The sequence below is a fragment of the Schistocerca cancellata genome, chromosome 3, assembly GCF_023864275.1.
Source record: "Schistocerca cancellata isolate TAMUIC-IGC-003103 chromosome 3, iqSchCanc2.1, whole genome shotgun sequence".
Classification (NCBI taxonomy): Eukaryota; Metazoa; Arthropoda; class Insecta; order Orthoptera; family Acrididae; genus Schistocerca; species Schistocerca cancellata.
The window spans coordinates 787,468,874-787,482,318 of record NC_064628.1 but is presented as its reverse complement, the minus strand read 5'-3'; the positions used below and the strand labels follow the sequence as shown (position 1 = coordinate 787,482,318).

The 13,445-nt window shown below is 41.1% G+C and overlaps 1 non-coding gene across 1 annotated transcript; it reads left to right on the top strand.

Annotated features, from left to right (window-relative positions):
* Positions 1–356: 356 nt before the first annotated feature.
* On the top strand, positions 357–428 carry Trnat-agu (transfer RNA threonine (anticodon AGU)). The gene has a single exon. It is a non-coding gene; the product is annotated as a tRNA-Thr (tRNA).
* Positions 429–13,445: the final 13,017 nt, after the last annotated feature.

Below are 13,445 nucleotides of genomic sequence, written 5' to 3'. Positions count from 1 at the left end.
AATCCTAATAACTGATACAATGGGACCTATCCTCCGTCATGCATTTCACAGTGGTTTGCAGAGTGTAGATGCAGCTGTAGAAACTAGTCATCTAGTTGCTTCTTTATATTGCAATCAAGACAAATAAAATTATAGTAATTTACCATTGTAACATCACAATTTGCCTTTATCCAACATTTAATTTATTTATACTCAATTTGTTCAGTGCTGAGGTGCTATTCCATTACAGATGAAGAGCCTCTGCAATGTTGTTTTGAGTTTTGGGGGAATATCAAGCAGGCTGAGACATAAATGGGAATTTGTATTAAGGAGGGATGGATACTACAGTAGTCCATATAGTTGTGCAAAGCCACTGTGCTGGGGTGGTGTAGTGGTTAGCACATCTGCCTAGTGAGCAGGAGACCCAGGTTTGAATCCCGGCCTTTGTACAAATTGTCATTTTTTCTCTCAGTCTGTATGTATATATCATAGATGCTTGACACTTGAAAACATCACTGAAACCATATAGTTTCATTTGATTTATTTTATAATCTTGTAAATATAGTATTATACTATGTGCAACAGACATCAGACAAATTACAGGACTACACACATTGCTTACACTTACCATAATTTTTTCAACACACAATAGTGAAATATAGCATTATGCATTGAAAACATTTTACAAATACAACATCAAATAGTGGTACAATTTTGTTTTTCTAGATTTTCCATGCTGAACTAAGTAATTCTTGACTGATAATTTGAACTGTTGTTAACCTATCAAGAGAAGAGAGAGAACAGTTTATGATGTCTGTTAATGTTGAACCTATATAGCCTAAAGAAGCATTGCTGAATGTAGAATCCAATCAAAAGGAATTAGCATTGCTACTTGAAGACATTAGGATCAATCCCTACAAGGCAAACTAACGTGGAGTTAGGTTCAAATGGCTCTGAGCACTATGGGACTTAACTTCTGAGGTCATCAGTCCCCTAGAACTTAGAACTACTTAAACCTAACTAACCTAAGGACATCACACACATCCATGCCCAAGGCAGGATTCAAACCTGCGACTGTATCGGTCGCGCAGTTCCAGACTGTAGCACCTAGAACGGCTCGACCACCCCGGCTGGCTGTGGAGTTGGGAACCGTGTACAAAATCCGTGGTTCTCAACAGCATATCTACAGCTGGCTCCCTCACCAGTTGGATTGACACACAGAAAAATGAACATATGGGGGACAGAGGACATCATGGCAGTATGTTTTAACTGTGGATGAAGTATGCCTACCATGCACTACTGTAAAAAATTAAAAAGTGTGTTTGATGACTATTGTGCAGCAATGCACCATCAAGAACAGGGCAGGTCTACGTTCACCAGGCAACTGTACATGACTATATAGCCAACATGTGGGACAAAGCCTATTGTCCAACCCTTTTTAAGGTCACTCTACAACATACCGGGCAACGGCCTTGCCACAGTGGATACACCGGTTCCTGTCAGATCACCGAAGTTAAGCACTGTCGGGCGTGGCCGGCACTTGGATGGGTGATATAAAGGCACATTTGCATGCCGTGCATGAGTTTCCTCAGAAACGCAAAATCTTAATTAAATAATTAATCTCTGACAAATAAATAAAGCCTATGGCACAGAACTGCAGCGCTATGCCGCTGATAAAACAAAATACAATTATGGACACTCTTATGTTTCATGAAGAAGGGGGAGGTCTTGTAGAATAGCTGAGGCTGAAAGCACGTATATTTTATTAACTGGCACACCACCATTTTTGATGTTATATAAGAACACTGCGAGTTGCAATCTTACTAGGCACTCGATTCTGTAAAGAATTTATATTTATGAAAGTAAGTTGAATTACTTAACTGTAGGCTTATTCGTTGAATATATCTGATTTAACTAACTGTGTAAACTTTATGTTTAGTAGACAGTCACCTCTGTACGACGTATTGACATGGCTGGCAAATTATTCTAATATTGAGATTTAGATTTTGAGTTCGCACCTACCGCAGCAGTCTTTGGAAATGATTTAAATATGAAGTCCGATTATTTGAGTCTTATTTCACGGTCAACTACGAATAACATTGCACTTACAAAAAAGCCATTGTCAAGTTTCTGATACCAAATAATTAAATGACCACCTTCCAGATAAGCAAATATTAATTACAACCAATCACTATAATACATAATTAATAATTAATATTTTATTTTATTTTATTTTATTTATTTATTTATTTTATAGTGAGCATCTGGGCCGCCATGTGCTGTTGCCATTTTTTGGGGCGCACTCAGCCACGAGATGCCAATTGAGGAGCTACTCGACCGAATAGTAGCGGCTCCGGTCAAAGAAAACCATCGTAATGACCGGGACAGCGGTGTGCTGACCACATGCCCCTCCTACCCGCATCCTCAACTGAGGATGACATGGCGGTCGGATGGTCCCGATGAGCCACTTGTGGCCTGAAGACGGAGTGCTACAACATACCACAGCCACTCCTTGTCAACATACAGAGGTTCCATCCAATCATCCAACTTCTATAATTGTTGTTGTTGTTGTTGTGGTCTTCAGTCCTGAGACTGGTTTGATGCAGCTCTCCATGCTACTCTATCCTGTGCAAGCTTCTTCATCTCCCAGTATCTACTGCAACCTACATCCTTCTGAATCTGCTTAGTGTATTCATCTCTTGGTCTCCCTCTACGATTTTCACCCTCCACACTGCCCTCCAATGCTAAATTTGTGATCCCTTGATGCCTCAAAACATGTCCTACCAACCAATCCCTTCTTCTAGTCAAGTTGTGCCACAAACTTCTCTTCTCCCCAATCCTATTCAATACCTCCTCATTAGTTACGTGATCTACCCACCTTATCTTCAGCATTCGTCTGTAGCACCACATTTCGAAAGCTTCTATTCTCTTCTTGTCCAAACTAGTTATCGTCCATGTTTCACTTCCATACATGGCTACACTCCATACATATACTTTCAGAAACGACTTTCTGACACTTAAATCTATACTCGATGTTAACAAATTCCTCTTCTTGAGAAACGCTTTCCTTGCCACTGCCAGTCTACATTTTATATCCTCTCTACTTCGACCATCATCGGTTATTTTACTCCCTAAATAGCAAAACTCCTTTACTACTTTAAGTGTCTCATTTCCTAATCTAATTCCCTCAGCATCACCCGACTTAATTCGACTACATTCCATTATCTTCGTTTTGCTTTTGTTGATGTTCATCGTATATCCTCCTTTCAAGACACTGTCCATTCCGTTCAACTGGTCTTCCAAGTCCTTTGCTGTCTCTGACAGAATTACAATGTCATCGGCGAACCTCAAAGTTTTTCTTCTTCTCCATGAATTTTAATACCTACTCCCAATTTTTCTTTTGTTTCCTTTACTGCTTGCTCAATATACAGATTGAATAACATCGGGGAGAGGCTACAACCCTGTCTTACTCCTTTCCCAACCACTGCTTCCCTTTCATGCCCCTCGACTCTTAAAACTGCCATCTGGTTTCTGTACAAACTGTAAATAGCCTTTCGCTCCCTGTATTTTACCCCTGCCACCTTCAGAATTTGAAAGAGAGTATTCCAGTTAACATTGTCAAAAGCTTTCTCTAAGTCTACAAATGCTAGAAACGTAGGTTTGCCTTTTCTTAATCTTTCTTCTAAGATAAGTCGTAAGGTCAGTATTGCCTCACGTGTTCCAACATTTCTACGGAATCCAAACTGATCTTCCCCGAGGTCGGCTTCTACCAGTTTTTCCATTCGTCTGTAAAGAATTCGCGTTAGTATTTTGCAGCTGTGACTTATTAAACTGATAGTTCGGTAATTTTCACATCTGTCAACACCTGCTTTCTTTGGGATTGGAATTATTATATTCTTCTTGAAATCTGAGGGTATTTCGCCTGTCGCATACATCGTGCTCACCAGATGGTAGAGTTTTTTCATGACTGGCTCTCCCGAGGCCAGCAGTAGTTCAAATGGAATGTTGTCTACTCCCGGGGCCTTGTTTCGACTCATGTCTTTCAGTGCTCTATCAAACTCTTCACGCAGTATCTTATCTCCCATTTCGTCTTCATCTACATCCTCTTCCATTTCCATAATATTGTCCTCAAGTACATCGCCCTTGTATAAACCCTCTATATACTCCTTCCACCTTTCTGCCTTCCCTTCTTTGCTTAGAACTGGGTTGCCATCTGAGCTCTTGATATTCATACAAGTGGTTCTCTTCTCTCCAAAGGTCTCTTTAATTTTCCTGTAGGCAGTATCTATCTTACCCCTAGTGAGACAAGCCTCTACATCCTTACATTTGTCCTCTAGCCATCCCTGCTTAGCCATTTTGCACTTCCTGTTGATCTCATTTTTGAGATGTTTGTATTCCTTTTTGCCTGCTTCATTTACTGCATTTTTATATTTTCTCCTTTCATCAATTAAATTCAATATTTCTTCTGTTACCCAAGGATTTCTATTAGCCCTCGTCTTTTTACCTACTTGATCCTCTGCTGCCTTCACTACTTCATCCCTCAGAGCTACCCATTCTTCTTCTACTGTATTTCTTTCCCCCATTCCTGTCAATTGTTCCCTTATGCTCTCCCTGAAACTCTGTACAACCTCTGGTTCTTTCAGTTTATCCAGGTCCCATCTCCTTAAATTCCCACCTTTTTGCAGTTTCTTCAGTTTCAATCTGCAGTTCATAACCAATAGATTGTGGTCAGAATCCACATCTGCCCCAGGAAATGTCTTACAATTTAAAACCTGGTTCCTAAATCTCTGTCTTACCATTGTATAATCTATCTGATACCTTTTAGTATCTCCAGGATTCTTCCAGGTATACAACCTTCTTTTATGATTCTTGAACCAAGTGTTGGCTATGATTAAGTTATGCTCTGTGCAAAATTCTACAAGGCGGCTTCCTCTTTCATTCCTTCCCCCCAATCCATATTCACCTACTATGTTTCCTTCTCTCCCTTTTCCTACTGACGAATTCCAGTCACCCATGACTATTAAGTTTTCGTCTCCCTTCACTACCTGAATAATTTCTTTTATCTCGTCATACATTTCATCTATTTCTTCATCATCTGCAGAGCTAGTTGGCATATAAACTTGTACTACTGTAGTAGGCATGGGCTTTGTGTCTATCTTGGCCACAATAATGCGTTCACTATGCTGTTTGTAGTAGCTAACCCGCACTCCTATTTTTTAATTCATTATTAAACCTACTCCTGCATTACCCCTATTTGATTTTGTATTTATAACCCTGTAATCACCTGACCAAAAGTCTTGTTCCTCCTGCCACCGAACGTCACTAATTCCCACTATATATAACTTTAACCTATCCATTTCCCTTTTTAAATTTTCTAACCTACCTGCCCGATTAAGGGATCTGACATTCCACGCTCCGATCCGTAGAACGCCAGTTTTCTTGCTCCTGATAACGACGTCCTCCTGCGTAGTCCCCGCCCGGAGATCCGAATGGGGGACTATTTTACCTCCTGAATATTTTACCCAAGAGGACGCCATCATCATTTAATCATACAGTAGAGCTGCATGTCCTCGGGAAAAAATTACGGCCGTAGTTTCCCCTTGCTTTCAGCCGTTCGCAGTACCAGCACAGCAAGGCCATTTTGGTTAATGTTACAAGGCCAGATCAGTCAATCTTCCAGACTGTTGCCCCTGCAACTACTGAAAAGGCTGCTGCCCCTCTTTTGGAACCACATGTTTGTCTGGCCTCTCAACAGATACCCCTCCGTTGTGGTTGCACCTATGGTACGGCCATCTGTATCGCTGAGGCACGCAAGCCTCCCCACCAACGGCAAGGTCCATGGTTCATGGGGGGGCTTCTATAATTAGCAAAACTAAATGAAGTGACCATCTATGAAAGTGAGGCTACCAAAGATAAAACCCCCTATGACAACAGTTGCCTAAATGTTTAGATATCATATTGATGACCAACCTGTCATTGAGCTGAAGATTGCAAATGGAAAAAAAATATCCAACTGACAGTAAGCTGTGGTATGAGGAAAACCATTTATGACAAATGCAACTTCTTCAATTTGTTGTTTTAAAAGAATGCAGCCATAATTCTACCCTAGGAAGGGACATTTTGCAGGAATCATAAGCAGTTACAGACTGTGGAAAATTTGAGCTACTCTATCAAGTTTGCACAACAAATCCTCTGGTTGTCAATCATTAAAGACACTCTCCTCACCATCGTCAATGAGATAAGTTGTTGTCAGTCATCTGGATGCTAAGTTAAAATTTGAAGTTCAAGTCAAGTGCAAAAATGTACTCAGCCTCTCAAAAGAAATCTATATGCTACTGACAATCATATTGTCCCATGAGCACACAGAGAGCTATGGGCCACCAGTTGCTGTGAAACAACCCAATGCATCCCTAAAGCTGCATTTCCCTAGGTGCAGGAATTTCCCGCAGCGTACTGCATAAAATGCGTGTGAGACCCTGATGCTCACTCGCACAATGCAAACATACAAGACCTTTTTCCTACGGTGCGGACAATGCAGTGCCGCAACGGGCTCTGCCTGTGAGAAATGCTTGCGTGCTTCAGGAGGAGTCTGTCCTGCGTGTTGCAACAATTTACTTGGCCAGAGGAGCATGGGTAGTCGAACTGGGCAGCAGCAAGACGACAGCTCCGCTGTTTTTTTCGCGCGCACAGGCAACAACATACTATTTTTAACAGTGTTGTATAGAAACAGTCACCAGTAATGTTGGCTGACCCTTCTCTGCCTCAGAGGCTGAGCAACTGGTTTCAGAAAAGCAAATTTTGTGGAATATGGCCGACTTAATGTGGTCAGAAATCGGAAGAAAAATGAATAAAACTATTTGTGAGTGGAACAGGGTTGGAGGGATAAGGTAGTGGTACTGAAAGTACCCTCCACCCCACACCATTAGGTGGCTTGTGGAGTGTGATGTAGAAGTAGATGCCTGTTTTGTCACTCAGTTACAGAAATTACTTCTCAGTTTGTCTTCAATTGATGATAGAAAATAATGAAACGGCTTGAGTGTGAATCTGAAAAATGCCATAAACTTCTCTGCGTCGTCGAGCAAATGTTATGTAACTAAAATTTTATATGCTCCTTTTCCTTCACAGTGCAAGAACATTTGTCTCACTGCATTGCACATCCTGAGTACTCTTTCCAAAAACATACAGTCCTCCTCCTCCTCTTGCCTAACTTCCATGTACTTTTGGAGTGCCAAAATTAACAGTTTTTAGCTCGAGCACTGCGCTGCATGTTTGTCCTTCACTGTCTCCGCTGCTACTGTCGTGCTGCACTGCCCCGGGCATAGCAGAAAGCTCCTCACAGTGCGCAGGAAATAGTGTTGTGCCAACAAATCGCATGAAACTGCTCTCGTCTAGGAGAAACGAGAGCACCCACCAACTTCCAATAAACTGTAAAAATTATTTCAAAACTGAAACTTTTTCTCACTTTCACCCACAACAAAAAATGTAACTGGGAAAAGTTTGTTGCCTACTACATTTTGGATGTTGATCTGGTAAAGTACCGCATCAGATGTTACATTTTAATTCATTACGTTACTATTACCGACTCTATTGGGGACCCCCCATGAGCCATGGACCTTGGCGTTGGTGGGGAGGTTTGCATGCCTCAGCGATACAGATAGCCGTACCGTAGGTGTAACCACAACGGAGGGGTATCTGTTGAGAGGCCAGACAAACGCGTGGTTCCTGAAGAGGGGCAGCAGCCTTTTCAGTAGTTGCAGGGGCAACAGTCTGGATGATTGACTGATCTGGCCTTGTAACACTAACCAAAATGGCCTTGCTGTGCTGGTACTGCGAACGGTTGAAAGCAAGGGGAAACTACAGCCGTAATTTTTCCCGAGGGCATGCAGCTTTACTGTATGGTTAATGATGATGGCGTCCTCTTGGGTAAAATATTCCGGAGGTAAAATAGTCCCCCATTCGGATCTCCGGGCGGGGACTACTCAAGAGGACGTCGTTATCAGGAGAAAGAAAACTGGCATTCTATGGATCGGAGCGTGGAATGTCAGATCCCTTAATCGGGCAGGTAGGTTAGAAAATTTAAAAAGGGAGATGGATAGGTTAAAGTTATATATAGTGGGAATTAGTGAAGTTTTGTGGCAGGAGGAACAAGACTTTTGGTCAGGCAAATACAGGGTTGTAAATACAAAGTCAAATAGGGGTAATGCAGGAGTAGGTTTAATAATGAATAAAAAAATAGGAATGCGGGTAAGCTTATATGCCGACTAGCCCTGCAAATGACGAAGAAATTGAAGAAATGTATGATGAAATAAAAGAAATTATTCAGATAGTGAAGGGAGATGAAAATTTTAATAGTCATGGGTGCCTGGAATTCGGTAGTAGGAAAAGGGAGAGAAGGAAACGTGGTAGGTGAATATGGATTGGGGGTAAGAAATGAAAGAGGAAGCCGCCTGGTAGAATTTTGTGCAGAGCATAACTTAATCATAGCTCACACTTGGTTCAAGAATCATGAAAGAAGGTTGTATACATGGAAGAACACTGGAGATACTAAAAGGTATCAGATAGATTATATAATACTAAGACAGAGATTCAGGAACCAGGTTTTAAATTGTAAGACATTTCCAGGGGCAGATGTGGACTCTGACCACAATCTATTGGTTATGAACTGTAGATTAAAACTGAAGAAACTGCAAAAAGGTGGGAATTTAAGGAGATGGGACCTGGATAAACTTCCTAAACCAGAGGTTGTACAGAGTTTCAGGGAGAGTGTAAGGGAACAAATGGCAGGAATGGGGGAAAGGACTACAGTAGAAGAAGAATGGGTATCTTTGAGGGATGAAGTAGTGAAGGCAGCAGAGGATCAAGTAGGTAAAAAGACGAGGGCTAGTAGAAATCCTTGGGTAACAGAAGAAATATTGAATTTAATTGATGAAAGGAGAAAATATAAAAATGCAGTAAATGAAGCAGGCAAAAAGGAATACAAACATCTCAAAAATGAGATCAACAGGAAGTGCAAAATGGCTAAGCAGGGATGGCTAAAGGATAAATGTAAGGATGTAGAGGCTTATCTTGCTAGGGGTAAGATAGATACTGCCTACAGGAAAATTAGAGACCTTTGGAGAAATAGAACCACTTGTATGAATATCAAGAGCTCAGATGGAAACCCAGTTCTAAGCAAAGGAGGGAAAGCAGAAAGGTGGAAGGAGTATATAGAGGGTCTATACAAGGGCAATGTACTTGAGGACAATATTATTGAAATGGAAGAGGATGTAGATGAAGATGAAATGGGAGATATGATACTGCGTGAAGAGTTCGACAGAGCACTGAAAGACTTGAGTATAAACCAGGCCCCAGGAGTAGACAACATTCCATTAGAAATACTGATAGCCTTGGGAGAGCCAGTCCTGACAAAACTCTACCATCTGGTGAGCAAGATGTATGAGACAGGCGAAATACCCTCAGACTTCAAGAAGAATATAATAATCCCAATCCCAAAGAAAGCAAGTGTTGACAGATGTGAAAATTACCGAACTATCAGTTTAATAAGTCACGGCTGTAAAATACTAACATGAATTCTTTACAGATGAATGGAAAAAACTAGTAGAAGCCAACCTTGGGGAAGATCAGTGTGGATTCCGTAGAAATATTGGAACACGTGAGGCAATACTGACCCTACGGCTTATCTTAGAAGCTAGATTAAGGAAAGGCAAACCTACGTTTCTAGCATTTGTAGACTTAGAGAAAGCTTTTGACATTGTTGACTGGAATACTCTCTTTCAAATTCTTAAGGTGGTAAAATATAGGGAGCGAAAGGCTATTTACAATATGTATAGAAACCAAATGGCAGTTATAAGAGTTGAGGGGCATGAAAGGGAAGCAGTGGTTGGGGAGGGAGTGAGACAGGGTTGTAGCCTATGCCCAATGTTATTCAATCTGTATATTGAGCAAGCAGTGAAGGAAACAAAAAAAACAAAACAAAAAATTCGGAGTAGGTATTAAAATCCTTGGAGAAGAAATAAGAACTTTGGGGTTCGCCGATGACTTTGTAATTCTGTCAGAGACAGCAAAGGACTTGGAAGAGCAGTTGAACAGAATGGATGGTGTCTTGAAGGGAGGATATAAGATGAGCATCAACCAAAGCAAAACGAGAATAATGGAATGTAGTCAAATGAAGTTGGGTGATGTTGAGGGTATTAGATTAGGAAATGAGACACTTAAAGTAGTAAAGGAGTTTTACTATTTGGGGAGCAAACTAACTGATGATGGCCAAAGTAGAGAGGATATGAAATGTACACTGGCAATGGGAAGGAAAGCGTTTCTGAAGAAGAGAAATTTGTTAACATCGAGTATTGATTTAAGTGTTAGGAAATCGTTTCTGAAAGTATTTGTATGGAGTGTAGCCATGTATGGAAGTGAAACATGGACAATAACTAGTTTAGACAAGAAGAGAATAGAAGCTTCTGAAATGTGGTGCTACAGAAGAATGCTGAAGATTAGATGGATAGATCACATAACTAATGAGGAGGTGTTGAATAGGATTGGGGAGAAGAGAAGTTTGTGGCACAACTTGACTAGAAGAAGGGATCGGTTGGTAGGACATGTTCTGAGGCATCAAGGGATCACCAATTTAGTATTGGAGGGCAGCGTGGAGGGTAAAAATCATAGAGGGAGACCAAGAGATGAATACACCAAGCAGATTCAGAAGGATGTAGGTTGCAGTAGGTACTGAGAGATGAAGAAGCTTGCACAGTATAGAGTAGCACGGAGAACTGCATCAAACCAGTCTCAGGACTGAAGACCACAACAACAACATGGGAAATGTGCACATAATTAGTCAACAATTGGCGAGAACCTTTGCGGAAGTTATCAACATATACTACTGAAGGAAACTATAAAGTTATGTTGTTGTACTACACTTAGTTTAAGAGATATGGCGTGATAAATATCGAGTAGTGTGAAGAATCAACTTTTCTTAAAATTATAAATATTTATCTTTTTCCACAGCACAAAATTTTCATTGAGTTAAAAAATGTATCAGGAGGTAGTTCTCGTATCACTCTATCAGGTTCAGTTGCCAGATTCTAAAAAGAAGTTTGATTCTTTAGGTTCCGATGTGCACCGCGCCACTCCTAGGAAAACTTTTCACGCAGCACCCTGCGACCCATATCGCACAGTGGAAGAGGTAAGCATATTCCACAGCACACTGCTACAAATTCTCACAGCTAGGAAAACATAGCTTAAGGATGTGCATAAATACAGCTGAACCCATACAGCAAGGTGAGCTTAGTGCTGTTGATGGAAACCATGCTATACTACCATTATCAACGGAACATTAGAGGGCCCTACTGTCTCGTTGCCAATAGATCCTGGTTTGTGTGAGAAGAAAGGTCAGCACAGCCCATTCTTCATCAAGTCAAGAAGGAAGATGAGGAGAACTCGACAAGAAAATGTGAAACATCATATAAACACTGGGGTTCATCCCCATCAGTTAATGGTTGTATTAGGTGTGCCCAATGGAACACAGGATAATTCAGAAAGAAGTAGGCCATACTGTGATTTCTTTTGTGGATGAGAAAGGTATTTTTTAAATTCTGAAAAAAAAAAAAAAAAAAAAGAAATACTACGTCACAGTATACCTGACAGGTCTCTGGGTGTTACCACGAACTACTGAAACCACGAACTGTCTAGTGAGAGTGAAGTATTTCTCCACCATGAACATGCAGACTGATTACTGGTAGGTCAAGGTCGATGAGGCTGACTGGGAAAAAACTGCTGTCATTACACCTGATAGCACTTGCAAGTTCAAGTTATGCCATGTGGTCTGTGTTGTGCTCCAGCCACCTTCGAACACCAAATGGACAGTCTGATTCAACATCTTAAATGAATGATGTGTCTTAGCTAATTATGTGAGAGGCTTTCTTGGAATATGCTCTTACTACAGATGCCTCATAAGAGATTTCAGCTGCTAGTTATGACTACTCCAAGAACTGCCACAGGGAGCTGCCCAAATTTCGTGCAGCAAGGAGCAAGATAAATCTTTCTGCATCCATACAGAGACACTCATGTCTTATGAGAATGTAAAGACTGAACTACAAACAATGTTAGTTGTCATGTGATATGCACAGTTCTAGCGCAAATGTAGGAAGCACTGAAAGAGTGATTGATTACACGTCTAGAGTACTCTCCAAGTCAGAAAGTAGTACCAGGTGGCTATAACAAAAATGCAGTTACCCACAGAGGTCCTGTGTGGGCTGTTAATTATCATATGGCAGCAAAACTTAGTAGGTATTCCAATGTGTTAATGTGGAGCTGATTTACACTAGAAAAAAAGAATTCCAGTTTTGGCTACCAGGCGCAAATCTGCCACTTTGAATGCAAAAAGACGTATAGAAATATTTCCATATGTAATGAATTAAGAATGGAACATGGACAGAAAAGGTCAAACTAGTGAGAAAGGCATAATGTTGATTTTATTATTATCTGTCACTTACACAGTCTGCTCAGTATGAGCACCGGTGATGTTGACGAAGTACTGCATCCACAAAATGATGTGATGAACAGCTGCCTGCAGCAGTTATTGTGGTGTCTGAGCAACATGTTCCTGTATACTGGCCTTCAGATCAGGTGGAGACCAAACACGTCCTTAGTAAATGCGTTCTTTTAGATATCTCCAGAGCCAAAAGTCACATGGATTCAGATCAGGTTATCTAGCAGGCTGGAAAATTTTTGGAGATACAAGTTTGTGGAAGGTTGCAATAAGCAGAGATTTTACCTGGTGAGCAGCATGAGGTGTTGGCCCATCTTGCGTTAAAGCTATGGTTTTCACACACTTTTGCTCTTACAAAGCAGGAATCACATGCTGTACCAGGAGGCCTCAATAACGTGCATACGTCACAGTATACCTAACACGCCTCTGGGTGAATTCTCTTCAAAGAAGAATGCACTGAGAATAAAGGGGGTTGTGGATCCACACCACACAGTCACATATGGTGAGTGCAATAGCTCTTCATGCACAACACATGGTTTAAAGTTACCCCAAATTCAGCAGTTCTGTGTTTTCATTGCACCCTGTATTGCTAAATGTGCCTTTTCACCCCATAAAATATTGCCTGGCTAAATGTCATCAACTTTGATCCATGCCAGAAACCGAAGAGCAAATTCAGGACATTTCTGCTAATCTTGAGGTTTCTGTTGCTGCACCATCTGCGTCTTGTACAGGTACCAGTGTAAAATAGACCACAAAACTTTCCATACTGTTGACCATGGGATGGACAATTCTTGTGACACTGCAGAAGCACTAGCACTAAACTGGGGCATGTGCTGCATGGCCACTTACAGCAACAACAACCTCTTTCACCAGAATACATCGCCTTCCTCTTCCAGGAGCCTCAGCAAACTCAACTGTGCTTTCGAATTTCACAATCATCTTATTTTAACCATTTAATGACACTGGGCCTCCCCTTTGACCT